This window comes from Rhamphochromis longiceps, linkage group LG16 (assembly GCF_057381845.1).
Source record: "Rhamphochromis longiceps isolate RC_006_pf linkage group LG16, R_longiceps_female_GT1.1, whole genome shotgun sequence".
Classification (NCBI taxonomy): Eukaryota; Metazoa; Chordata; class Actinopteri; order Cichliformes; family Cichlidae; genus Rhamphochromis; species Rhamphochromis longiceps.
In genome coordinates this window covers 38,613,244-38,639,229 of record NC_140572.1, presented here as the reverse complement: position 1 = coordinate 38,639,229, position 25,986 = coordinate 38,613,244, and the positions used below count along the sequence as shown (strand labels likewise).

At 41.9% G+C, this 25,986-nt stretch overlaps 1 protein-coding gene across 3 annotated transcripts in view; it reads right to left on the bottom strand.

The window, feature by feature from the left end:
- The window catches only part of lrp1bb (low density lipoprotein receptor-related protein 1Bb), a 296,012-nt gene that overhangs the window by 255,880 nt on the left and 14,146 nt on the right, over positions 1-25,986 (bottom strand). The gene's annotated exons all lie outside the window — the stretch shown is intronic.

Genomic DNA, 25,986 nt, shown 5'->3' with positions numbered 1-25,986 from the left:
CTAGTCCCTAAAATTCTGTTACAAAACAAACGAGTTGGTAGAGTTTTATTGTCAATGTTGTCAGAGTCACATTTGGGACGAGTAAACGTTGTCTGCTGAACGTCCAAGAAGAATGAATTTTTTCTGCTGCCCGTTTCTAATCCGTGCGCCTCAAACAAAAGCCAAATGACTGAAAACTAAAGTAACCAAAGGACGACAATGATTCCATAAATAAAAGACAATCAGGCTGGCTTTAATTGGGCGAAACCTCGTAAGAATTCAGTTTATTTTTTATGTTTTTGTTTTTGCTTTTGTTCCGAGAGTTAATGAGGTCTGGTGCTGAGATCACTGATATTGATTTTATCTGCACGGAGAGGTCTAAGCTTTTCTGGTCTGCTTAGCAACAACAACACTATGGTAACCACAGAAGTCGTTTAAAACAAAGGTTAAAGCCTTAAAAACACCATGTTGGTAAATAGCTCACTCTTACTTCTTTATTTCAGTCGCTGCTGATGAGCCAGGCTTCACAGGCTCGCTCACCGGCCAACTTCATATCCTGTCTGTGTTTGATATAGTTCATCTGAATTTCTCATCCCGAGCACAACAAGGAGGACCACTGCCAAGTGCTTTCCAAGCACTAGAGACAGAGCTGGATGCTGAGCAGGAGGCGAGAAACTTATTGAAGAGGTAGCTCATTATTGCTCCATGGTTTGTTTGTCACAAAGATGGCCTGCTGACATGTGCAGAGCAGCAGGGTTGTTTTGGTATTATTTAATCATTCATACTGAAAAATACTTGCACAAATCCATTCAAATGGATTATTTTGCATCCCTAAATGTCAAAATATCAACACGTGCGTGTACTGTTACTGCACGCCAGTCACTGCTCAGGTTTGATGCCAAACAGGAAGCTCGTGTGAGCTTAATCATCACCTAAGCCTGTACCTCTGCTTGTGTTTGTGGAGATGAAATCTCAGCTGAAGGTTCTTTAACAAAACCAGCGTGGAGTTTACTGAAAGCTCGAGAAACCCTCGTCTGTTCAGAAAAATCACTTCACATAATTACTAATGACAAGAGAGTCCTTTTTAGCAGCCAGCAGCCGCTACTTCAAACTTTAATTATTGTTATCAAACTAATTACAACTTCCCACTTGTGTGTGATGATTAACGTTTGAACCGCGCTATGGAAAAACACATTGTTTACTCAGGTAGAGCAGTAATTAGCTACAGATGATTAGTCTCACCTGAAGGTCAGCTAAGCTTAGAGAAGGTAAAAGAAAGAGACGTGGGAATAATGAGCACGCCATTTGTAAACACATTGTTCTTCTGTGTTTTGGCTGTGATTGGACGTATCTGTGACACGTCGCAGATCAGTGTTTGGCTTTGTTTTGATGAGCAGTGCTGTGAAGTTTGCACTGTCCCAGACTTCCCAGTGCACTCGTATAATGCAATGCATTTCTGTGACAGTAATAAGAAGCCTCGTTGTTATTCAGGTGATTTTGCTTCATCCCGGTCATCCACAGTTTCAACAAACTGCTGCAAAACAAACCCGTGTGCAGGATCGGTGCATCATCTGTGGGCACATGCAGTTCAGCTCTCAAACAGCTTCTCTTTACAACGTCAGTGCCTGGAGTGCAGCGCTACACAACTTCTGCTCCCTATGCACGGCAGGACTGCTTGCTCTTGATGTCTGAGGGAGTGATGGCAGCAGCATCTCCTTAAAATGTCTTAAAACCACTTTTACTTGACGATGATCAGATGATAACTAGCACCAGTGCACGAGAACAAGGAGCCTCTTTTCCCAGCAGCCCCAGTGTGGAACTCTGACAAAAAGATGCAAAGTGTGTTTTCAGCATCCGTTCAGGGAATCAACCATGTGCTGTGCAGCTAAAAGCCTCAAAAATACATAATTTTTCTACTACTGGAGTACCGTGGCTGTAATTTAGTCCATAACAATTCTGCCTTAGGTCCCCATTGACACATTAAAAATGCACCACACATCTAAAGGCATTTGCACAGCCCAGCAGGTCTACAGGAATCAGCAGCACAGTAATCAATCCCTGCCACGAGGCTCTTTGTGGAAAATGACAAAGGGAGTCCAGTCCAACTACTCAGATCACAAGTGTTAGGAGAGATGCACCTTATCTGGTTTTTATCTGTTATTTGAAATAAAACAACGACATCAGTGTGTCGAGCTTCTGCTTTGATTTAAAGAGGTTTGTGTTATTAGTGAAAGAAAACTGTATTTTGTGGGAAATCCGTCAGCGTACTGGCCGACCTCTTCACATCTGAACATGCTTCTTTATCTTTGTGCTATTCCCAAAAGCTTTCACTGCAGGAGCCTTTAACTCCAGCTTGTTCTGAGGCCTCTGCATCATTAGCCTGGACCTTCAGCAAGCCAAATGCAAAGTTGTGAATAAGCCAACCATTCAAAGATATTTATATCAGCCTGGAAAACTCCTTTGCTGCTTAGCCATAGGTGTAGGATTGTTGTTGTGTGGCTGAATGATCCTGGTTCTGCCTCTCTCTCAGCAGCAGTGCCAGTTCCATCTGAAGCCGTAACAGAACAGCCAGCGTGTTTGACAGATGGGAAGGTGTGCTCTGGCATGTCAGATGTTCGTTTTATTTCCACTCTTTCTACTTTTCGTTGTTTCATTTCTGCATGTCTGGAAAATTTCTCTTCTTAGGCTCGATGGCTTGAAGCTTCCCTGTGAGGAGCTGGCAACCTGTCCAGAAGCACCCTGCCTCTTAGACCGAGCGTCTGCATCTCACGTCGAATCCTTCAAGTTGTGCTAATGTCGTCATGAAATCTATTTTTGAGAGCTGATGAGGAAACATGAATGCCACGTGGAACCATTTTTGTTCAGCCTCTTTCTTATTGTTGAGTCTTACGGATCCATGTGAGGCCTGTGGTTCTGGGTTCTTCTGTGACCTCCTGGATGAGCCGTTCATGCACTTTTGCAGAGATTTTGGTGGACCGGGCACTCCTGGGAAGCTTTGTGGATAATCACGTAGTACATGTATAAGAACATAAATACTCCCTCTTAGAGCTGGGCCATATACCGTTCACAGTAATACCGGTATAATGTTGGGCAATGATAAGAAAATAAATATGGCGATAGAATATGGGTAAAACGCATATGTGCAGTGCCTTTGTTTACATACGCACATGGCAGAAAAAGCATGGAGGCGACGGAGAAAGAAACAGACGAACCAGAACTGGTTTGTAAAAATGCTGCAACTTCAGTGGTGTGCAACTGGTTTGGCTTTCGTCCGTCAGATACACAACAAAGCACAATTTTTGGTAGCGCATGCAAGCGGGCCGTCGTTATTACCGTGTTTTTCACAAAATAAGTCGCTCTTAAAATCCTTAGATTTTCTGAAAAATCGACAGTGTGCCTGTATGAATTCTGGTTGTGTTTACTGACCTCGAACCGGTTTTATGTGGTAGACGGCGCTCGAAAATCTGTCAAAAATGTTTTAGTCTGACTTTGCTAAGCTACAAACCCGCACCGCCTGATGGATTGTCGGAGCATTACGGCTATCGTAGGCGGAGCCTCGCGGAGTGATACGTACTGTGCTTCAACATAATATTACAGTATTGTGTGTGTATAACCTCTTTTTAAGTTTTGTGGATATTATACATGGTTATGCTCTGGATGGACACACACAGCTACCTCAATGTCCATTAAGAACTGCACTACATAAACCTCCACACAAATTAAAGCTGGGTTTAATGCCACTACAATGTACTGAAACGCACTAGTTTTGCCATATTTGTCTGTTTCTCTTCTACACAAAAGACAACTAGAATAAAACCAAAACCCAGAAACTACAAGAGTGACGTCATAAAAGGAAACACGGGTTCATCCTTACACATGCTACCTTTGCAGCTATGAAAGAAACTCAAAGCAAATATCGACGTGAGCTGGCATTTCGTGATCTCATTTAATGCAGCATCAGTACCGCAAATCACAAGAAACACGTGTTCTAATGCGCAGCCTCACTGCAGTCGAGTCAGGAATGTTACTGACTGAAACATAGTTTTTGCATTAACCTCTCAAAGCATTTCATTTTTAGAAAGACCAACAGTTGCACTCAAAGTAGCAACACATCAGCATCTATGAAGAATAAAGTGTCGCACCTTTTAGCGAGTCCTCTGGTTATATTGAAAGCGGTGCAGCGGTGCCTGGAGGGCGTGTCTGCAGGCTAGCTGGGTCTCAGAGGTTGCTTTAGGCGTAACTGTTTTATCCTGGCCTCCCTCAGTGCATCAGCATTAATCACTGCTCCGCACAGACACGAGCACAGCCCGGCTTCCTAACAGTGTGCATCGGTTTGTTTCTGGCTTTGCTGTGGTGCAGTCTTGATGTTCCTCGCAACAGAAATATCAATCTTATTGATCTAAGATGATAGCAGCAACACGGACTCGCTTGTTAGACAAATAAACCATTTAGTGCTATCATCCAATGATACATTTGAATATCAGGATATGATCTTCTCAACAGTGGTGCAACAATTAACTCGAAATGAGTGTTTTTAGTTTAGGAATACGATTTGATGAACAAATGAACAAAAAGCGCTGTGAGTGGATACACAAGGGGAGACGCAGTGAACACACACCTACAATAGATACAACACTGTAGGTAGACTGCGCTATTATCAAACCTCTCATTCACTAAATGTCTGTACGTTGAGAGTTTCTGCCAGAATTAGGTGGTGGGAGCCAAGATGAGCTTCCAATGCACTGCTTCAAAAAAGCCGAGTCACCTGTGTCAGTGGCAGGTGGAGCAGCAACAGGCAACACGTCCTTCATCATGTTCCCCGTTTATGCAGCAGCTGGCATGGTGGGCAGGCCATGTGCTGGGTTATAGGAAACTCATTAGTACGGTGAGTATCATCAGAAATACGGTTCAAAGCTGATACTTCAAAGCACACACAGCCTGCTAGCATGAATCACCAGGTGCTGTGAGATGATGCTAACGTTAGCTAGACATGGCAGAGTCAGACGGGCTTTCAAAGATAAAGTAGTGCAGTGTGTATCTACTATACCAGCAGGTAATGTGACTGTCAGTGAAGGTCATTTGTTTTATATTTAAAAGACTGACACTTTAATGTGAATGTGAAATATTGAGATGACTTGCTACTCACTTTACTGCATGAAAAGAAACAAAATTCGACAAACACTGAGCTCTGTGTTTGGAGCAAGCAGCACTTAAACCTCATTCAGATACATAAACCTGTGATTTTCAAAACTAGGTGAGTTTTCCTGGGGAAAAAAAGATGTTTTATGAAGTAAGTAATGCAGACTCCACAGTAGTCAGACTCCTTTTATGTACAGGTAATTATACATATATATTAAGCTTCAAGACAAGCGAACTCCCACTATAGTCACATTACTGAAGGGAGTTTCAACTTCCTCAATAATTCAGGCGTTATCCTTCATCTTGTGATACATAAGATGAATCAAAGTGCTTGAACACATGCCAGAGATGTTCTTCTGAGACAGCTGCTTCACTCAGTTTGTTCTTGGTTTTGTTATTTATGAACAATCAAGGAAAAAGCTTTCAGTGTGCGAGCTCTACTATTGTTTTAACAGTACTGGAAAGAAACATCAACGCCGTCTGAGATTCAGAGTGGCCACGGTCGTGTAAATCACGTCTGTGTCAGCTGATGGAGGAATCCAATCAGTGTTTTTTCCTTCACAGTAACAACTATTTCTTCCCACAGCTCAGGTTAAAGCCCCTGCAGAAAAAACATCAGCCTAGACTTCGTTCATTCAGAGTCCTAATCGGCTGACCAAGCTCGTCCGTACTGTTGTCCAAACGCCTCACACTCGTCGCGATCGCACATCCTCCCATATGGAAAAGATATATATAAATCTTATAAAGTTTGTATCTGTCTTGTGTGAAACTTGTATGAAAAGCATATAAGTGTGAAAACAGATATGAGATCCCTTGAAAAATTATATAATGAAACTTGTATGTTTTGGATACTTACTAAAACAATGTATGAAAGTAATGCGAAAGTGGCCACTTTCATGAGTAAATCATATAAGTTTTTACTATTTCTTTTCCGTATGGGCTGTCACATCTACAGCTACAGCCTCGCTGTCATCATTAGCGCAGCCAGTGAAGAGCATAAAAACCAAAAACCTGAATTAACAAAAAATGCAATTTCACCTTCACATTAAACACAACAAACAAGAAAAAATAATCTTTTTTCTTTTTATATCATGACATAAGTTAAACTGGTTATGAGTGTAACAGTCCTTTCTAGCGTAGTCACAGTAATTCTTCTTAACATGTAAAGTAATACATTCTTCTTTCTTTATCTCATTTTTCTACAGAAAGTTTGCAGAAACACTGAAAAGGCTAAAAACACAGAGACAAAGAAGACTAAAAAGGCTTTTCTGAGACTTCCTATAAAACCGCTGCTTTACTGCAGTCTGTCTGCTCGTGTGCAGAAATGTCCCACTTCCTGTAAATGTTCAATCCAAACTACGTAAAGAATTTAATCCACTTAAAGTAGAAACCTTTTCCACCTCAGTTTTAATATACGACCGTATTTAATTATTCATTTGTGTGCACACATCATGTAGGTGGGGATAATTAGCAATCAACATGTATTGTGTGGAAACGTCAGTGATCAGTGGCTCTATATTCACGACTTCTTGAGTCATGTGTTATCTAAGCTTGCTTTGTTAGTTCTGGTTTTAAACAAAGTTCTGCAGACTGCACAAACATCGTGATCACAGACACATATCCACATGAATATTTTTAACTTTATTCTGGGGTCATAAGCATGCATGACCCTTCATGGCTACAGCTGGACAGAGCTTTTGCATTACTGTGTGACAGCAGAGGGTTTAGCCAATCACAGTAATGTGATTACAGGCTCCTGAAGGAAGTTCACCATCGAAATGTCAGAGCAAATGTCACCTTGAGTTTACAGCAGGTTAGACCTTTGTCAGTGACAGGGTGGTTTTACCTTACTGTTGTTGTTGTTGTTGTTACACACATTTTCACGTCTAGGTTTAGTATTATCGATAATAAAATTTACTGTTGAAATTCTTTGGAAAAAGCCACATTCAAAGGCTCGTCTCTAACTTCAAACTAACACAAAGTTACTTTTTTAGAAATCACTCCTGTTTCTCCCTTTAAGAGTGAAAACACTGGATTTTCTTTACCTTTTTGTGCCGTCCCATTTGGGTCTTTAGCCATCAGAATTGTTGTCCTAAGTCCAAGAAAGATACCCAACAGATTGACTTTACCAAGTGGACCATCACAGCTTTGCCGTATTGGTCCATTTGATCGACCTTTGTTATTATTATTTATTTATTATATATATATATTTATTTATTTATTAATACATCAGAACAAAATTAAAAGTCTTTTAAATACGCTGCCTTTGTTTCCTGGAATAATCTGCAGGAACTCTTCAGCTACGTGACCTGTGATCAGAACCTCGCTCTTAATGATCTGTTACTGTATATATTTTTTTACTGTTATGTAGTTATGTGACGCGTGTGTAAATGCCGGCAAGGTCATGTTACGCTTTTATTTTGAAGAGTACCTTAGCACGTCCTCTTTTATTGTGTCACATTTCCTGTTCTGTTCTCAGTGAAATGACACAAACACGTTGCTTCAGAGTGAGGAAACAACCTTTGTTTTGGAAATATTCACATAAAACCGTGGACTTCATTCACCTGTCGCACGCATAACTTGGAAGGTTCATACAATGTGGTTAAATTGTTTTTTTGTACGTGCATGTGGTGTTTGTGTAAAGACGTGCAGGGAGGAGGCTGCCAGCAGGGTTGGAAGCAGAAAGAGGGAGTAATGATTGCACACCGTTGCTTATTTTGTTTAAAGACACAGAAAGGCTGTCTTTAATTCATGCTTATTAAATGCTGTGACATCAATTGTTTAAAGGTGCTGATTTACATCAATGTCACGATTGAGTTATCAAAATAATTTTCTATGAAGTAAAATGTGAACTTTTCTGCATTTTCTACTAAAATGTTATGATTGCATTTGTTTGTGCATCTTTATCGTTTTCACGGTGTCATATTGTTGGTGGTTTAAAAGAGGAGAGAATAAAGCTGCATCAGTCGAGGCTCTCTGCGTCACGAGTGGGCAGCTCTCTGATTTGATCTCAATGAGATTTTACCTGGATCAATAAAGAACTATTTTAAAAACATCAAATTAATTAATGCATTTGTAAATGAATGTCCAACCCTGATTATTATTATTATCAGTACAAAAACTGCATGTTCCAGTTAAGTTGCACGTGTGTCTTTTAGGAATAATCTGGGCTTTTCCAGTACGAATCCTTGTGAGTCTGTCGTGCATGCTAACCTTCATCTACATGAATGGGAACATTATAATATTGATTTGCTAATTATTCGTACTTGAAAAGAGCGAGACAACCTCATCTATTTCCTTAGATTTCAGTTTAAAAGGCTATAACGATGTCATCGGTTAGTCAGCGCCACCCTGGCCTTTTCCCGTTAAAGTATTTGTAGAATAACCGATTAAGGTCAAAATCACGTCCTTCCTTTAACACCTTCATTGTAAAGAGGGCAACTATATTAAGACTATTTATACAGAAAAGGAGGGCTGCCTGAACACGTGGTAAATGTTCTGCTTATTGGCCTGAGGGTGCACTGACTGCTATCAAGAGAGCGAAGGGTGGGTGGGTAGTGAGGGGGTAGGAAACGAGGTGTGGAGGGGAGAGGAGGCACAGCAGGTAGCGAGGTTCCTACTGTTCAGCTACGTGACCTCTGGAAAGCCTCCAGCACTGCCTCTGCAAGACACAACACGACCTCACCTTTTGCATCAACCGTTCTCAGAAGAAATCCCACAACAACTCTCCACCGGCCAATTAAAAAGTAATGCATAATTTAACATGTCATTTGCCATTGCAGTCAAATTGAATATGATCTGCATTTAATTCTTGTGAATGTTCCTTCTGGAAGGACGAGAGAGGAAAAGTACGTCTGTTAACCGATTCAGTGTGATAGCACTGCCAATCATTCAGCGCCGTAACCCCGAGTTTCATCCTCCTTCACTTAAAAATAGAAGAAAAAAATCACGGTTGGTCACTTATCCTGAGATGATTAATGTACGCCCTCCAGAAATGTGACGGCAGTTTTTAAATACCGGACTATTAATGACAAATCTGAAGAATCTCACAACCCCGGCGTGCACATCGAGCACAAAAGAAGCATCGCTGCGAAATGAAAGTAACCTCAATGGACAAACTATCCCCGACTATTTAAATTGTGGCCTAAAGGTGAAAGCACATTACCGAGATGGTTATTCTGTTCCACTCCATTCTTAGGGAGCAGGAGGCAGGTACAGCACATCGTCTCCATCCTCGCTATAAAATGACTCCCCTGTTCCTCCAATTAAAAGATAGCAGTAAAAAAAGCAGCAGACTCGGAGCTGCGATAGCGTAATTGCCTACTACAGTGTGCATAGGTGGAAGCCAAGCTTGTCCATTTAAGCCTGGAGGGGCACAGCAGACAGAGGCAGAACTGACACTCACGGGGACATTTGCGGACATCTCTTATGATCCAAATCCTCTCTTTTGCTTAACAGCCACAATTTAATTGTCACTAGCTGTGCCAATCATCCGCTGCATATGCTCTCATTCCTCCTTGTCCTTGTTAAGATAAATCCGTGGGACGAAAGCCAGACATCTCAATGACTAAACCACCTGCAGCTGTGCATTACTTGTTATTCTTCATAGATGGAAATGAAAACGTGTACGTGTAAACTCGTAAGTGTCAAACATCCCTGCTGCATGCTAATTATCTCCCAATTACAATTTGTGGTTACTGTGCCAAATAATACAGCAGGTTTTTTTACAACAAGCAGTTTATTTCTATAGCGCTTTCAGACGACTCCCAGCTGAAAACAAATCAAAGCAAATAAATAATAGTAATTAAAATCAGGGTTGAACTGTGTCATTCGCCAAGACCGTCTTAAAACACAGCAAATGATGTCAGACCATGTGGCCGCACTTTCACTCAGCCAAAGTGGATTTGGGCAGAGCCTGGTGGGCTTTGCAGGCTGTTCTAATACAACGGCAGGAGCCGCCCACTGCTTAATGATCAGCAGATCTCACAGAAAAACAGTTAGCATGTTGCTGAAAAGTTTTATGCAACATTTTAGGTTTCAGAGGGCGATGGAGAGCAAATATCAGTGCTACTAATTGACTTCAAACACATGCGCTTTGCAAACATGACATCGATTCTCACTAATCTGCACCAGCGTGCAGGCAGTGTCTCCTCAGCCTGGAGAGGGTGGAGCAGCCTCTTTTCTTTCTCTAATCAGGAAGTTAGCAGCACATGTCAGCCGAGCTGCTTTTAAAGCAAGTTTTCAATAAAGCAGAACATCGTTCTCTGTTCTTCACTTCTTTGTAGGACTTCTCGCTGGGGAGTCATAAAAGTTTGCTCTTGAAAGGACAATCATCGCTGTATTATCCTTTTCAATTATGCACCTTAACGGAAATTACAGCCAAAAAGAAATTACATCCAAGTTCTAAATTCAATCAGGCGCTTGTTAGACGATGAGCTTGTACTGTAGTCTCTGCTTTAATTGTTCAGAGAGAAGCAGTGATTTAATTTGATTACATATAATGTACTTTTCCTTTATGAATGAAGACCATTAAAATCCTGAGAGAATCGCAGTGTTTCTATATCTCAGTTCATTTCACAGGTTTTCAGACGATAGAAGAAGAAGGTGATTATGGTTGAACAGAATTTCTGAAACTAAATGTTCTTTTTCAATGTTTGTGGTAAACGTTCATGTCGTATACAGATAATCACGTAGAAGGTTCGGATATATGTGAAACATAACAGAGGTGATGCTGTTTCATTTTTTGCAAACTGACACTTTTTTTAAAATCATTTTTTATCTTTTGTTACCAATCACCTGTGTGGAGCTGAACTGTAAGCAGCTGGCCGCATGTTTTCAAAGACACGCAGCCTCGACTCTAAGACGAGAACTTTGTGACTGAACTGTAACAGAAAAAGTACCAAAAAAAATCAAATAAAAAATGATAATAAAATAGAAACTGATCAAGGTCTGCAGCTAAAGAAAAAGTAGGGCAGAAAATAAAAGAGTGCAACTTTAATGCTGGATGATAAAATCACTGATGATAAAAAGTCATTCTCTGACTGCATGTTTATACAAAGTAATCAGCTGATATCGAGCATGTTGTAAAAGAACAAAGGAAAAATCTACGTGAGACAACACAAGCTGCAGCAAGCTGACACCTACATATGTGAAGCAAACGTCTGCTTTTATTTATTGAAATCTCAAAGTGAACAGAGAAAGGTCAGACAGGTGAGTCGGCACCAGCCAACATTTTAAAATCACTTTAAACCTGTTTGTGGGCCAGGGCTCTCAAACCCGCGGCCCGGGGGCCACTTGTGGCCCACGTCACCCCTACTTGCGGCCCATATATAGACGTGATAAATATAATGAAATTTGGACTTCAAAGTAAATTTTCTTTGTTTGTTGTTGAGTGCAATGTTAAAGTTCTTTAAAAAGCAAAAAATGATTTAATATGAAGGCAACGTGAGCAGAGAGCACAAACATGCTGAGGGATGAGAGTCACAAACTAATGTGTACACTTATGTCTGCGCTTTTATTTTGTTAAATATAAACGCAATGATAGCAGAAGTGCTGCCGTGTGTGGACAGAAACAGAGGACCAATGTGTTCATGTTGTAGTTCAGTGAAAGGCTTCAGTTTGTCATGTTTGCAGTTTCGTCCTGTTATACAATATTTGATATTTTAAAAAACAAAATACTACATTTTAGGAAATATTTCTGGGTGTTTTCTTGTTTGTTTTTTTTGTATTACTTGAGCATTAAAGTGGCCGTCCAACGAGACGTCACTGCCAGCAGTGGCCTACAGCTCATTTTAACATGAGACCCCTGGTCTGGGCTCTCCTCCACAGCAGGGCCCACCTCATAACAGCAGCCTGGGGAAGGAAGGCCGTGCACAGCAGTGTGGGTGTTGCAGGAGTTTTGACTTTTTTATGTTGTCTCTGTTCATAAACCACAAAATAAAATAAAATTGTTCCTTTCTTCTACATAGATGGCTCAGTTTTGTGACTCACTTTCCAGCGATAACATTTCTTGTTAACACAAACTGGTAAATAATTCTCCCACATGTTGTCTGCTGTGTGCGTCTGCATGCAGTGCTGCCTCTGAGCGACTCCTCTGCCAGATACAAAGCAATCTGGCTTCAGTCTTTACGTAGTTATAGCCCAAGATGAAATTCTTCACACACACTATCCCCCAGTGTAAAAGTGCAGTCTAGAGCAGCTCTGCTATTAGGATGATGCTCAGTTTGAGCCATACGAGATACAGAGCAAATACTCGCGCACTGCTGTGATGCCCTAAAGCAAAATCTGAATCTGTGACTGGTGGGATCGCTCGGTGACCAACACGCAAGGATGTGGTTTTATCGACAGCGTGAGAAGGCGTCCAATGGATTTAGGAGAACAGGAGGTAAAAGGGAAGTAAATCACCGTGACGTGGCCACAGTTTAAATCTGCCTCAGCACTGAAAGACGAGCACAAGCTTTGAAGCAGTCACCACGAGCTGTAAAGCAAACAGCACTTTCTACTCTACGTTAAACCAACATGTCCTCACGGGAAAAGTGACGCTTCAGTCACGCTACAGTTTAAAGGTCTGCTGCCAGCACCTGACAGATTCCCTCATATAATGCACTGCAGGTGGGATGAGAGGAATTTATAATGGAATTCAGAAAACCGGAAGTTTTTTAAATGTTCCTTATAAATTGAAAAGTACTGTGATTTTGCACACAAGCAGAAAAAGTATAACATTCGTGCAACAGAATAAGTGAAAGATAATCGTTTACGACCGTAGAAACAACACTGTGAGTAAAATAATTGCATCAGCTCATCTGCTGCAGGGAAAAGGGCTTATTCTCTCTGCTGTCCCTTTGTTTAGTACAAGAACGAACAATTATTCTATTTTCCTTAAAATAATAAACCCCCGACCGCACATTCATAGTGCTGATTTTTCAAGCCTTAAGAAAACTGGAAATTGTCTAAATATGGACTTTACTTAGGACTTAGTTCCTCCTACGCCGAGCGGCGCATCGGGCAGCTAGTGATCTCCATCGATGTCGGTCAGCAGCGACTGCTTCAGCTTCGTCCCAGGCAATGTCGACAGTTCTCAGGTCGTCCATAAATGTTCGACGCCATGTGGTCTTTGGTCGGCCTTGCTTTCGCTTGCCAGTGCGTGGACGCCATGTCATGGCAATCTTAGCTGGGCGATGAGGGGGTAGGCGTAAAATATGTCCCGCAAAGCGAAGGCGCCTTTCTGCAACAACATCGGCTAATGGGCGGGTACCTGCTCTTCGTAGGACCTCCTCATTTGTTATTCGGTCCCGGTAGGAAATTCTCAGGATTCGCCGCAAGCCACGTTGTTGAAGCACGTTCAGGTGTTGAATAATTGCACTTGTTGAGCGCCAGGTTTCACTAGCGTAAAGTGCAGTAGGGAAGACGATAGAGTTCAGTAGTCTGATCTTGACCCTTACATTCAGGGAGGTCGAGTTCCAAATAGGTTGGAGACGTCGCAGGACACCAACTGCCTTCCCTACTCTGGCGTCGACATCCCGATCAGAGACCCCGTCATTCGAGATGATGCTGCCAAGATATGTAAAATTCTCCACCTCTTCAGCGCGTTGTTGGTTGATCATGACAGGAATGCGGGCACGTGCATAGCCAACTCGGAGTACCTTGGTTTTTTTGGCGCTGATTCTTAATCCAACTTTCGTTGCCTCCCTCTGCAGGGCCGCGGTCAACTTTTGGAGGTCTTCCTGAGTCGAGCCCAGCAGGGCGATGTCATCTGCGAAGTCCAAGTCAGTGAGATTACGCGCTTCGTGCCAGGGCACACCGATGCCAGCTTGGTCAACTGATCGTCGCATGATGAAGTCAATTACCAACAGGAAGAGGAAAGGGGATAGCACGCATCCTTGTCGGACGCCAGTATTGATCTTGAAGAAGGCTGTGCAGCCGTCATCCGTCCGGACGCAGCAACGGGAGTTGGAGTAGAGACAACGAAAGGCATCTACAAACTCTGCCATTGCCGGTCCCAAGCCCGGATGAGAAAGGAGGAGGGTTGGGCGTGGGGCTAGCAACCCCACCCTGTAAAAACTCCAATTGCTACGGAAACAGCAAGTGAATCCCCTAAATATGGACTAAACCGTAAAATATTTATAAATACTTAATAAACAAAACTGTGCATTAAACTGGACGTGACACTGTCGACCTGGTAGTTCCATGAAAACGTCTGGTTTGTCAGGAAAAACAGTTTATGTCGTTCAGATCATGAAAGAGTCGTTTCTGTGAAGCAGTAGAAACTGATGGTGTGAAAGGAAGCTGTGTGCAAGCAACGTAAATAGATCTGACCTCCATATTTATGTGTGTCTAGTAACAAGAGCATAAAAGAGATGCTGCAGAGATAATTACTGTCCAAGTTAATCCCAAACCTGCCTTTGTCTCATGTAATGATTTTACCCTTCGTCCAATAGCGTCACGGTACGTAGGTGCTTCTTCATCAAGCTCAACATCCGTGAACGTATCAAACGCTGATGGTCTAGAGCAGTGGAAAACACATGCTTGTCTTTGCTCATCATCTGTTTCCCAGTGGCATGAACTGGTAACAGCAAGACAGATGAAAAATTGGCGCTGGGATGTTAATGTCAGGCCTCCCTAATTTTCTCTCCCATCAGAGACACAATCTATCACTGCCCTGCTAATGACCTCTGACAGACTGACGAGGCTCCTCTCTGGAGAATTTTCATAAAAACAGGCCATGTGTATCGATCTGCAGGGCTACAAATGGCATCCGGCTGATGCATATTTTATTAGTTTGCATGAACAAAAACAGACTTGTAATGATCTAATTTCTCAGTACTTAGATACAGTGAAACCGAAATACGAGAGCTCACCCGGCACCCAGACAATAAATAGAAAGAGAGTTCTCCACAGTGTGACCATTTGTTCCCTTTTAGGTAAAACTACAAAGAACCCCTTTGTATTTTTTTAATTTACTACTTTAAAATGGCTTAACTGTTCAGGAAACCGCCCTTCACTTGGAGCAATCAAGTTCAAATTGGAGATAAAACATTCAAACTACATCTTCATGTAGTAATGAGATGCAGACGCTCCCACTCCAGGAGTAAATATGTAGGGTTTCCCTCCGTACCTTTACCTCAATAGCTGAGCAAAGTCAATTCAAGGTGATACCTGTGAGAATAGGATCCTGTGACCTACTGGCTTTCTTCATTATTAATTCAGCTTCAAGCTTGCAGAGCGGCAACATCAATTCAGAAGCAGAGATGAGAAATTGGAACAGCTGGAGGTGTAATACTGTGGCTTTTCTCTCAGGCCCACCTGTCAATACCTGCACCGAAAAAGGATGGAGATTGCAGGCCACGCGACAGGGTACGACTGCAATTCAACTCTCTTCTGCATCCACGACGACTACAGTAGTTTTCAAAAGTTAAAAGCTGTCACTCACACACACTCGGAGCTCAGGAGGGATCCAATTTTGTCACTAAGTGCACATCCTCAAGCTCAAACCTCTTCTTTTCCCCCCTTTTCAAAAACAACCCCTTAAAGCAAACCATGCAATATGGCCTTTAAAAGACCTCAGAGAAAAATCTTCTTCTGCAGACAGATATTTTCTGTCTTTGGGAGGAGGAATTGTAGTCAACTGCCAGAAAGCTTGGTGCCAAAGTATTATTAAAGACTGAAGAAACAGCTGCCGCCACCAAAATAAATATTCCATGCAAAGCCACGGCTTTGATGTTTGTAACTGAAGTCTTCCTCTGGCAGCGCTGATTTCACATTTTATCTAGGAAAACATATCGCAAGATGCTGGTTCGATGCAACCTGCGACCATAATGCCCGCTGAACAGTAAGCAAACATTAATGCTATTTTAGCAGGTCGTGATAAGACAGGAGCAGTGTGTAATGAGAGCCTTGGACAGTGTGTCAACAGATCTATAAAATGTTATTACTGTCAAAGATAAAGTAGTGTCGATACGTCTGCCGCAGCCCTGCTTTACTGACAGGCTTAACCTTTCGCTGTGACGCAGCCTAAATCTGCCCGTGCTCCTCAGTCACCCCGTCGTTTCTTTACCTCCGAGACACGGCCAACGACCTCCTATAGCGAGCTGAGACTGCAGCAGAACATCCTGATAATAAATATAAGCTATGAATTGGTGATATACTGGAGATGCGCTGCAGCTAAGAAAGCACACTAAGAAACACAAGTGTCAGGACAATTATTCAGTGCTCTGTTAAGATGCAAAGACATCCAGAAGTCATTGCTGATGTGAAAATTACAGCCCTTGTACAAGGATAACATTTTTGACAACTCTGAAGTAACGCTTCTGTCAAAGCCGTCTCATAAATATTCACAAAATAACTAATCTCCTTTGAAAACCTCTCGACTACGAGCTGCAAGCCTGTGAACATTACGTTTAAAAGAACAAGATAACGGAGCTTTTATTGTTGTGGAAAATATTTTCACCTTCTCAGTTTTTGCTCTTTCTTTTTTAAATGCATTTGTTTTATTTTATCATTTTGTTTAGTGTGTAGCTTTAGGACATATCCTCACCGAAACATCAGTCTAAGTTAAGTCGTACAGGATGAGCTCCTCTACAAGGCGACCAGTTCAAACATGCGAGCATCTCGTTAGCCAAAAGTAAGAGATCTGTGGCCTGACGTCATGTCGTTCATTATCATTAGTATGCTGATGGTAAACAGTTTCAGATGGCATGCATGCCACTGCATTAAACGCTTAAACTGTAGCAACTTGTCGATCACAAAATAGCCCCGCCCTGAAGCATACTGTGTTTCATATCTTACAAAATGAACTTTCATGGTCTATTTAATAACACCTGAAAGCAGCGAGTGAGACCATAAACTTAAAGAAAGGGTTCACTCAGGCAATAAATCAAGTGAGTCATTTTTACAGACTTTTCTTGCTACCTGATGAATTCCTCCTTCTGGACACTAGAAAGACTGTGATACACTTTTGCTTTACCTTTGAAACACCCGTGTCCATCTTTTATATACTGTCTATTAGGGGTGCAACGCTACACAAAATTCATGGTTCGGTTCGATACAAAAAAATGTTCATGATTTTTTCATTTGTCATTTATTAAAATTATAAATATATATTTTAACTCAAAAGTACAGTTTTTAAATTTAATGTTGCTGAAACAACAAAATAATAAAAAATAATCTGATTGAGGAATCACTCATCTTTGGAAAAGAGAGTTTATTACAGAGAAATGGCTCTTTCAAAATAAAAGCTCTACTATACGCTTCTTCTGGGCTATATTCTCAGCAGCATATTAAACATATCAGGTCCCCATAAGGAGAATCCTGTGCTAACGGCTGTCTAAATGACTCGGGTAAAGTTTGTAGCATGCTGCTTGTTGTTTTTGTCTGCTTCCACTTGTCTTTGCACTAGGATGATGTCGGAGTAAATGTGCAGTCATATTCGTTGTGTTCCCACTAGTGCTGTCAGCGTTAATCTGAAATGACGTTAACGCCACAACACGGCAAATCTCCGTTAACGAGCTACCGCCGATCGCCCCGTGTGTGGGGCTGGACGGCGTCAACATGTTAACGAGCTAACTGTGCTAACGCACTAGTTCCCACCCATGTAATTGAGCATTGCATGGCACATCCAACATACTGTTTTACTTTAGTCCATGACTCGCTTACCTTCAGGGTCATACGTCACATGAAAACCAAAATAGTTCCAAACGCCACATCTGAATGAGGGTGGGGGAGGTTCAGTTTGCCATGTTGCAACAAGATTAGCTTCTGTCTGGCTAGCTTGCGCTGCGCTCAGTGGATCTGCGCTCGACAGTGCAGCCTAGGCGGAGTAGTCGAGCGCAGATCCACTGAGCGCTCAACACAGACAGCATCGTCAGAAGGAAAGTTGATAAAATAGATTAAAAATTTTGTATTGTTCCATACATATGCGTACCGAACCGAAAGCACTGTATCGAACGGTTCAATATCGATACGAGTATCGTTGCTCCCTACTGTCTATGGCTACAGCACACATACATACATTAGCAGGTACACAAACGTGGCATGTGTGCTGGCCTCTCTGTGAGGCTAGCATCTACTTTATGTTGCAATAGCACAAATGACTGGAGGTTATACAGTGACAAATAGGATGTATATGTATTTCTAAAGGAAAGAGTCACAGTGCTGCTTTTAGTGGAATGGCACATTTATGTTAAAGGTCAAGCAAAAAATGTTCAAATTAGGACATAAAGAAGTTCATAAACTGTGATTTATAATACAGATGGATAAATGTCCTGTAATGATGATGTTAGGATAGAAGAATGAGTGAAAAAGACAGATTAAAAAGAAAAGCAGGCTAAGGCTGCAAAGCGTTAGTTAGCAACTTTAAGATAAGATAAGATAAGATAAGATAAGATAAGACTTTATTGATCCCACAACGGGGAAATTTTTGCGTCACCTCAGCTCAGGTACAGATATATGAAGGAAATACAAAAATACAAATAAGTACAATCAATGAAAAAAGTAAGTAGACTATATACTTTAGTCAGATATGTTATCACTGCCCGTGCAGGTAAATGTTAACTTCAGCTGCTGTGATAAAATTAATAGTCGACCAATTTAAAAGGAACATGAGGAGAAGAGAGTCTGACTGACGGCTGATTCCAGTGGGGAGCAGGCACAAGCAGAGAAGAGCGCAGCAATCGTGCAGGCGATTCTGCATGGCCTGACACTTTTAGTAGGAACAGCAGTATTAACAAAGCGTGCTATAATATTTGCACACCCAAATCCAGAAGACAGGAATATATTTTAAAGAAAGCATTGCACACACTGTTTACGTGCAGACATACTCAGTGTTTAGCTTTTACCACATCAGATCAGCTTTTTACTGATAACAACACAGGTTCTTACTCTAGCTTTCTGCAACATGCCACATTCACCCGTTCACACACATTCACACTCCGATGGATGGATTGAGAGCAACATGGTGTTAGTATCTGACCAAGGATAACTAGCACGCAGACTGGAGAAGATCAAAACACCAATGTTACAATTAGTAAATGATGCTCTACCTCCTGAGCTGCAGCCACACCAATAAAGTACCAAGTCAGGAACTTGGGTGTGGCAGAGAGGTTGAGGTGGTGGTTCAGTACATGCATGAGGACACCATAACAGAGGTGTGTGTGAGGCAGGCAGACAGATGGCTTCAAGGTGGGGGTGGGATCTGCTCTGAGCCGCTTCGTGTTTGCAGTGGTGATGGACGGGCTGACAGATGAGGTTAGGCAGGAGTCTACATGAACTGACAACACTGTGATCTGCAGTGAGAGTAGGCAGCAGCTGGAGGAGAGCCTGGAGAGGTGGAGGTATGCTCTGGGGAGAAGAGAAATGAAAGAAGTAAGATAGAATACATGTGAGTGAATGAGACAGAAACAGGTGTAAGGGCGAAGCGGCGAGCAGTAGAGGCCGTGAAGGTGGATGAGTTTAAATACTGCGTCAGCCGTACTGGAGACAAAGTTAGAGAGGCGAGGCTGAGACGGTGTGGACATGGAGGAGGCAAAGATATCCTGGAAAAACTAATATGGAGCTGCCAGGCAGGAGGAACAGAGGAAGACGTCAGAGGAGGCTGATGGATGGAGGACATGCAGACGGTTGGTGTGACAGAGGAAGGATCGGGTGAGATGGTGGCAGATGATCCACTATGGCCCCCCAAAGACGACCAGCCAAAGAAAAAGTATGTGAAAGACTTTTTACTGGAATATTTACCTTGCAAACACAAATATGTTTTATATTTTTTGAACTAGAAAAGCTATTTCAATATCATCTTTTTGCCCAAAGGAAATCAAAACTCATTTTAAGTTTTTCCAACAAGGGGAAGCTGTAATTTACTAGAATACTCATTCTGGCATTGAAGCATATTTTCCCCATAACAATAACCGGAAGCCAGTTTATGCATAAAGCGCTTTAAACTTGCGTATATATACTGATCTGGACTATACGACTTATTTTTAAACAGCTCAAACTGATCAGGCAAAAATAAAATCTAATTAAATTCTTTTCAGTATCATAAAGAATTTCAATACACAGCTGCAGACTTATTACACACGATTAAATCAAAGCTAAACTAGCACCACAGGGTCACATGACCTCAGTGGCCATGTAGAAAACGGTATGACATGAGCACAGTGTAACATAAGAGAGGTGCTCCGTCACTATACGTCTGCAGATTAATGGCTGGAAATGTCACAGGGAATAAGGTCGTGCACCAAGAGACCTGACTATGAAGAGACATCTGAGCACTTCTGAGCAGCAGTTCCATGGTCCGCTGGGAAGCCAAATGTGCCGCTGTCAAGCCGTGCCTCGCAAACACGGATACACACACGTGCACACACACTTCATGGCGGCACAGCATGGCCTCTGTGATGAGCAAGGACAGAGACAGGGTAGACTCTTACATGGAACATTAGACATGATTAGAAGTCATTCACTGAAATGCCCCTGTCACTATAGCAGGATGGCATTACGGCTGAGGTGCAGAACACACCGAGCATTTTCTTTACTGTGACACGTGATCATAACAAACTGGAGATTTTGCTGATAAGGCCAAACGTAGACTTTGTGCATAATTTAACACGACACTGGGGCTTAACAGAGAGAGAAGAGAGTTTCAACCAAGAGATCACTGGAAGCAATTTCTTAGACTTTAAGTAGCTCCCTCTGGGGTTGCATTTGCAGTACTGCTCCTCAAGAACTGTAAAAAGACTCGTAATGGAATCAAGTGAAAAATTTGAGCTTATCTATAATAGTCAGTGCAGTAGGTGAGCAGTGCCACCTCATACATCTTATAGTGTCATACAGGCAGCTTTATCTGTCTCTGACACGAGACTATAATACAGCAGATTATCTAACAGGTCAGCATAGAGAGCCTCCAACCTTCCAACACTTAATTTTAAATCATATCTTTTGTGGCAAAGTTAAAGTGTGTTTGCAGAGCAGCAATGTTCTCTGTGTTATTCTCCACAAAACCGAGACAAGTTTGGAAGTTCAGTGTAGTAGAAAAGTGTGAAAGTCAGACCGAACTCTTCTCTAATTAATATGCATTTGTCTCTATGCGAGTGTCAAAAACTCCTTGCCGCCTGCTTTCACCCTTATGGCGTCCCACCTGGGAGGTGCTGTCAGCTGTTCTGGGTTTACTTCAGGAAAGCAAAACTGTGAGGAAGGACACAAAGACGGATTCCTTAAACCTCCAGTCAATTTGATCAGTTTCCTGCTTTTGAATTCTACCTTTTGTCATTGTCCTCCTGAGCTCCTCGTCTTTACTATCAGGGAAAGCTCCAGCATGTTAATCAAATCGTACACTGCAGACTGCAACCTATTCTACGGTCCTATAGCAATGCAGAGAAACTGAAAATCGCCTTCTTCCTCCCCCCACAGTGAAATGATTGTTTCACCAATATGCATTTTCTGAACCCATCAACACAGCTGCTAAAGAGCAAACAGATCCCAGGACAGGCCAATAGGTTTATCAATTGCTCTTCTTTGATTGAATTCCAGCCTCAACAACCTGCAATAAATCAGCATTTGCAGACACCCACTAAGCAACACCATAATCACGTTTGAACTGAGAAAATCAAATCCTGAGTCAATTATCTTAGCCTCACTGGAACTGATAACGGTTGCTCTTAGGCACTAAATTGGCAGCGCTCAAATGTAAACACAATGTTTCACACTGAATGTGTTGGCTCAACGTACCAGGTTTCCATTTCTAATCCAAGGCCACTTTTTCATAGTGGGCAGCGGCAGAGGTGGGAGGAGGGGCGCTGCTGTTCAGAGGGCTTCTTGGACTGCATTTACATTATCAGTAAATCCCATCACAGCCATTGAGCGGCAAGCTGGATGCTGCGACGAGGCCCCGGCCAGGCTCTGCTGGCACATCCTGCTGCCAGAGATGATGTGATGAAATCACAAAGGCTGTGTCACACCACAGCTGAGGATGATATGTTGTCTTCCAGTCAGTCAAAATGACAGCGGTGTATACAGTGACACCTACACAGTCTTAAAATATGGTGCGTCAGGTAACAACAAATCATCCTGTCTGAGTTTTCTCAATGCAAAAACCAAACTGTAAATTTAACTCCGACAGTCACAGAACAGCTCGATCAGGAGGTTGATCTCCTTTTCCCTTTAATTCCAATCATCCCCTTTAATAGATTTTCATATGTTTGGATGTTTTTAGTCAAAAGACGCAAACGCATTCATACCACCGAGCAGCATCCTAATCAGGTGACGAGTTTCTTTATCGGCTGTTTGCTGCTTCATAAGCTGTTTAGTTAGAAATATACTTTATTATTATATAATAAGCTCAATTATAATTTTCCAGTTATTATAAATCAGTGCCTATTATCCATTAGTATTATATCCATCCGTATAACTCCCAGAGAGCGGGCTGCTGTGGTTTGTTGGTGTAAATGGAAACATCATCAACATCTGGTTTTTCTTTCTCACTGCAGTTTCTGACTGTGGAGTTTTAACCATGTTTGCTGACATATCTGTAAACTCTGTGTCCGTGACTATTAATAAACCGCATCCAGCCCACACTGCGTACAATTGCAGCAATCACAATACAAGTTGGATTTTAAAGACGCCGTTTTATGATGCGTGATGTAATTTTCTCATTAGGTCTAGCTCCTGTGCCGTTGCATTGTACGGATTTAATTTGCAGAATATAAAACACTCGGTGCAAAACACTCCAGCAGATGATTTCACAAACAACCCTGAGCTACAAACCACTATCTTCTGACTTCCTACCATCAGTATTTGCCAGAAATAATGATGCTTATATCTGCCGGGAAGATAAAGTTGTCAACAGTGTGGCCGGAAGATCACTCAAACCTTTTTTCCATTCTCTCGGTGAACTCTACGACATAATAAGACATCCTGCCATGCATATGTAAGAGCTGTTTGCTATTTCAGCGACTGGGTCTTTGATTGTCTCCTCAGCACGACTACTGTTTTGTGCTTTTCATGAAACTGTAGGTAAATATTGCTCTCGTTGAAAGCGCCAGAAAGTGTGAAAAGTTTAGGCCGAGCGTGCCTGCTGTAGGTTTCTGTTATGATGCTATTTGTTGTTATCCCCGCTGTACATATTGCATCCATCTATGGGCGTGCTGGATGTGGAAGTTGCAGTCTCCTGCTGCTCTGGGCTGATTGAAATGGTTTACAATGTTTCGACTCTCTCTTTTCAGAGAGCCTTTTCATCCTCCACTTCTCCATTTTACAGCTCGATTCCAGCTGCTCTAATGCCTCCTCGCTGGTCCGGGGAGGCGACGGGCGAGCTTAGCAGGCGACTGTGCATCCTATGCAGATTATGATACCACCCTAGGGACGCGGGACTCTATCGAGCATTTTCACAAGTACAATTCAGACACACATCAATAGGCTAGGTGACGACCACACAGATGCAAGGCCTGAATCATGACACCTCTCCTCTGGTGCTCGTCGTGTACATATTAAAGAGTCGGGATGCTAAAGAACACAGCAGATCGTGACATTTACCCGACAGATGAAAAACCACTGCGACTTATAACCAGGATCAGCAGTGGTAGGTGAAGGTGCTTTGCCAAATATAACCAGCTATTAAAAGGAGATATGAAAGCAATGCAGCTCCCTGTGGGCCCAGCGCCTCGAACACACTCTCGCAGTCTCCTTTAAGACGAGTGCAGCGCGAGCAAGAGTTCACCAGGTAACCGCTGCCGCCCTGACAGCAGCACCACGCTGACCTTTAGCAGAATTTGATTTGGACTCCTTATCACATATTACTCACACGTTAATAAGAAAATAGAAACTCAGCACTCATTAAACTTGGGTGGCCTGAGTAAATAAATAATAATAAACGTATGACGGTAATTAGCCAGCGTTGCTGCTAAGTGTTTGGGTATGAATATTTACAAAGACCGAAGCCTCACGCGTGACAATTATGAACCAGCTCGTAGCGCGTTATGACGCTCAGACTTTGTTCTGTCAGAAGCAGGTCTGTTTAATCGTTGCTTAATGAAACTCTGTCTGTCTTCATGTGCTAACACTGCACCGAAAAACGAAGAAAATCTTCATTTGCTCTGCCTTCATCTGTTAATGATATCCTGGATAATTTCAGCACAAAACTACAGCTTATGCCTGCAGTCAGAACTGAAAATCAAAAGAAATGAAAAGAAACGATTTCTCTGGAAATACAAACGCTTCTTTTTTCAGCTGTCGATGGTACAATAAACTGAACCATTAATTTTTAATTGGAAACCCCAATTTAAAAAACACTTTTAATAATCACACGTTTCAGTTTGTGGAACTTTAAGGAACAACTGTGTGCAGAAAAAAATAAGCTTTAAATAAGTATGCAGTACACATGAAATACATGTGCATGTGCACGGGACTCTCCAGAGACATGACAGCTGACATTAAACACTGAAACTCTTTAATATTGCTTCATCCAGAGTCCTGATATTATATAAAGTCAATGCAATATAAGCAAAAACTCTCAGTGTCGGTCCAGGTATAAGAATAAACATTCAGCACACATGGTTAGGGTCCTGTGTATGTGTGTCTATGACTCTCTCTACTTTAGACTGCACCGTGACTCATAACAGCTCTGCCTGTTTGAATTGGTGGATGTTTTTATACTGGATGTCGTTCCAGAAAGATCCAAGAATTTTTCTCTCCATGTCACAGTATGAAAAGCAGAGCCACACGTATACCTCCTCCAACAGATCTGATTTTGTTTGCTAACATGCAACAAATATTTGTGTTACTTAACAAACCATGAAACAAAGTATTTGCATTATTTTCCATGAGTAGAACCACAAATATAACCTTATTAATAATAATGAGAATCAGCTCATTCATCTCTTTTAGCTCTCGCATAAATAAGACCGTCACATTAAATCTATTTAAAAACGGTGCACAGAAATCTGCTTCGATCTTGAACTGCAAAAGTATTTTACAATGAGAAAAAACACACTTTTCTCTGAGAATACACTTAATTTGAAGAAGAATCCTGTTTTATTCATGTCATAAATTGGAGTAATAACAACGACCTGCTGTTCAGGAAGAAGACTGAGGAAAAAGCAAAGAAAGGATGAGCTTAAACTGCGGTTCCACTCTCCAGAAAGTCATTAGGTCAGAGAAGTGTGGAGGATGTTCAGCAAGGGGCCTTCAATAATGAAGAGCTTATTTCCACAGGGAAACATTGCCTGCAGCGTACATTCACACTTTGGCAACTATGGAAATGAAAGATTTTGAGGTGCAGAAAGGTCTCAGCGTGATGCTGGGAGAAGCTGGCTGTCTAAGACTCCTTAAATTGGTAGTTGTTTGATTTGGCAGATGGAATTTTAAACTCAGTGTACACAGCTTATACTAGTTATAAAAGTAGAACAACACAAACAAAACACATCGATCACCGTGCAGTAAAATAAGGTTTTTATATTGTATGATGATGAGGCTACAGGACACAAATCCTGTGCAGACTCGCAGCCGTTCACTAAGAATACAGATTTAAGCAATGCTAGCAGAACAGACTCCCTGGCTGTGCTCATGCTGCGCGCCATGGTCTCAAACCCAATCATACGCACCCTTCAAACTGTCCATTCAGCTATCAGGCTGGCCCTGCAATATTATCAACCCATCAAAGTATTCAAATCTGCAAAAATATCAGTGTTTGTTGTATTTTTGTCTCAGTTTTGATACTGATGTTGCACATTCTCTCTCAGCTGTAATACATAATCTGAGTTATTATCTAAAGTAATCAGACTACACATCTTTTCCCTTTTATATCTGTTCACCGTGTGGAACTGACTGCTTCGTATTCTATGATATAACAAAATGCACACAACGTCATGTTTGCATGCAAGTGAAAAA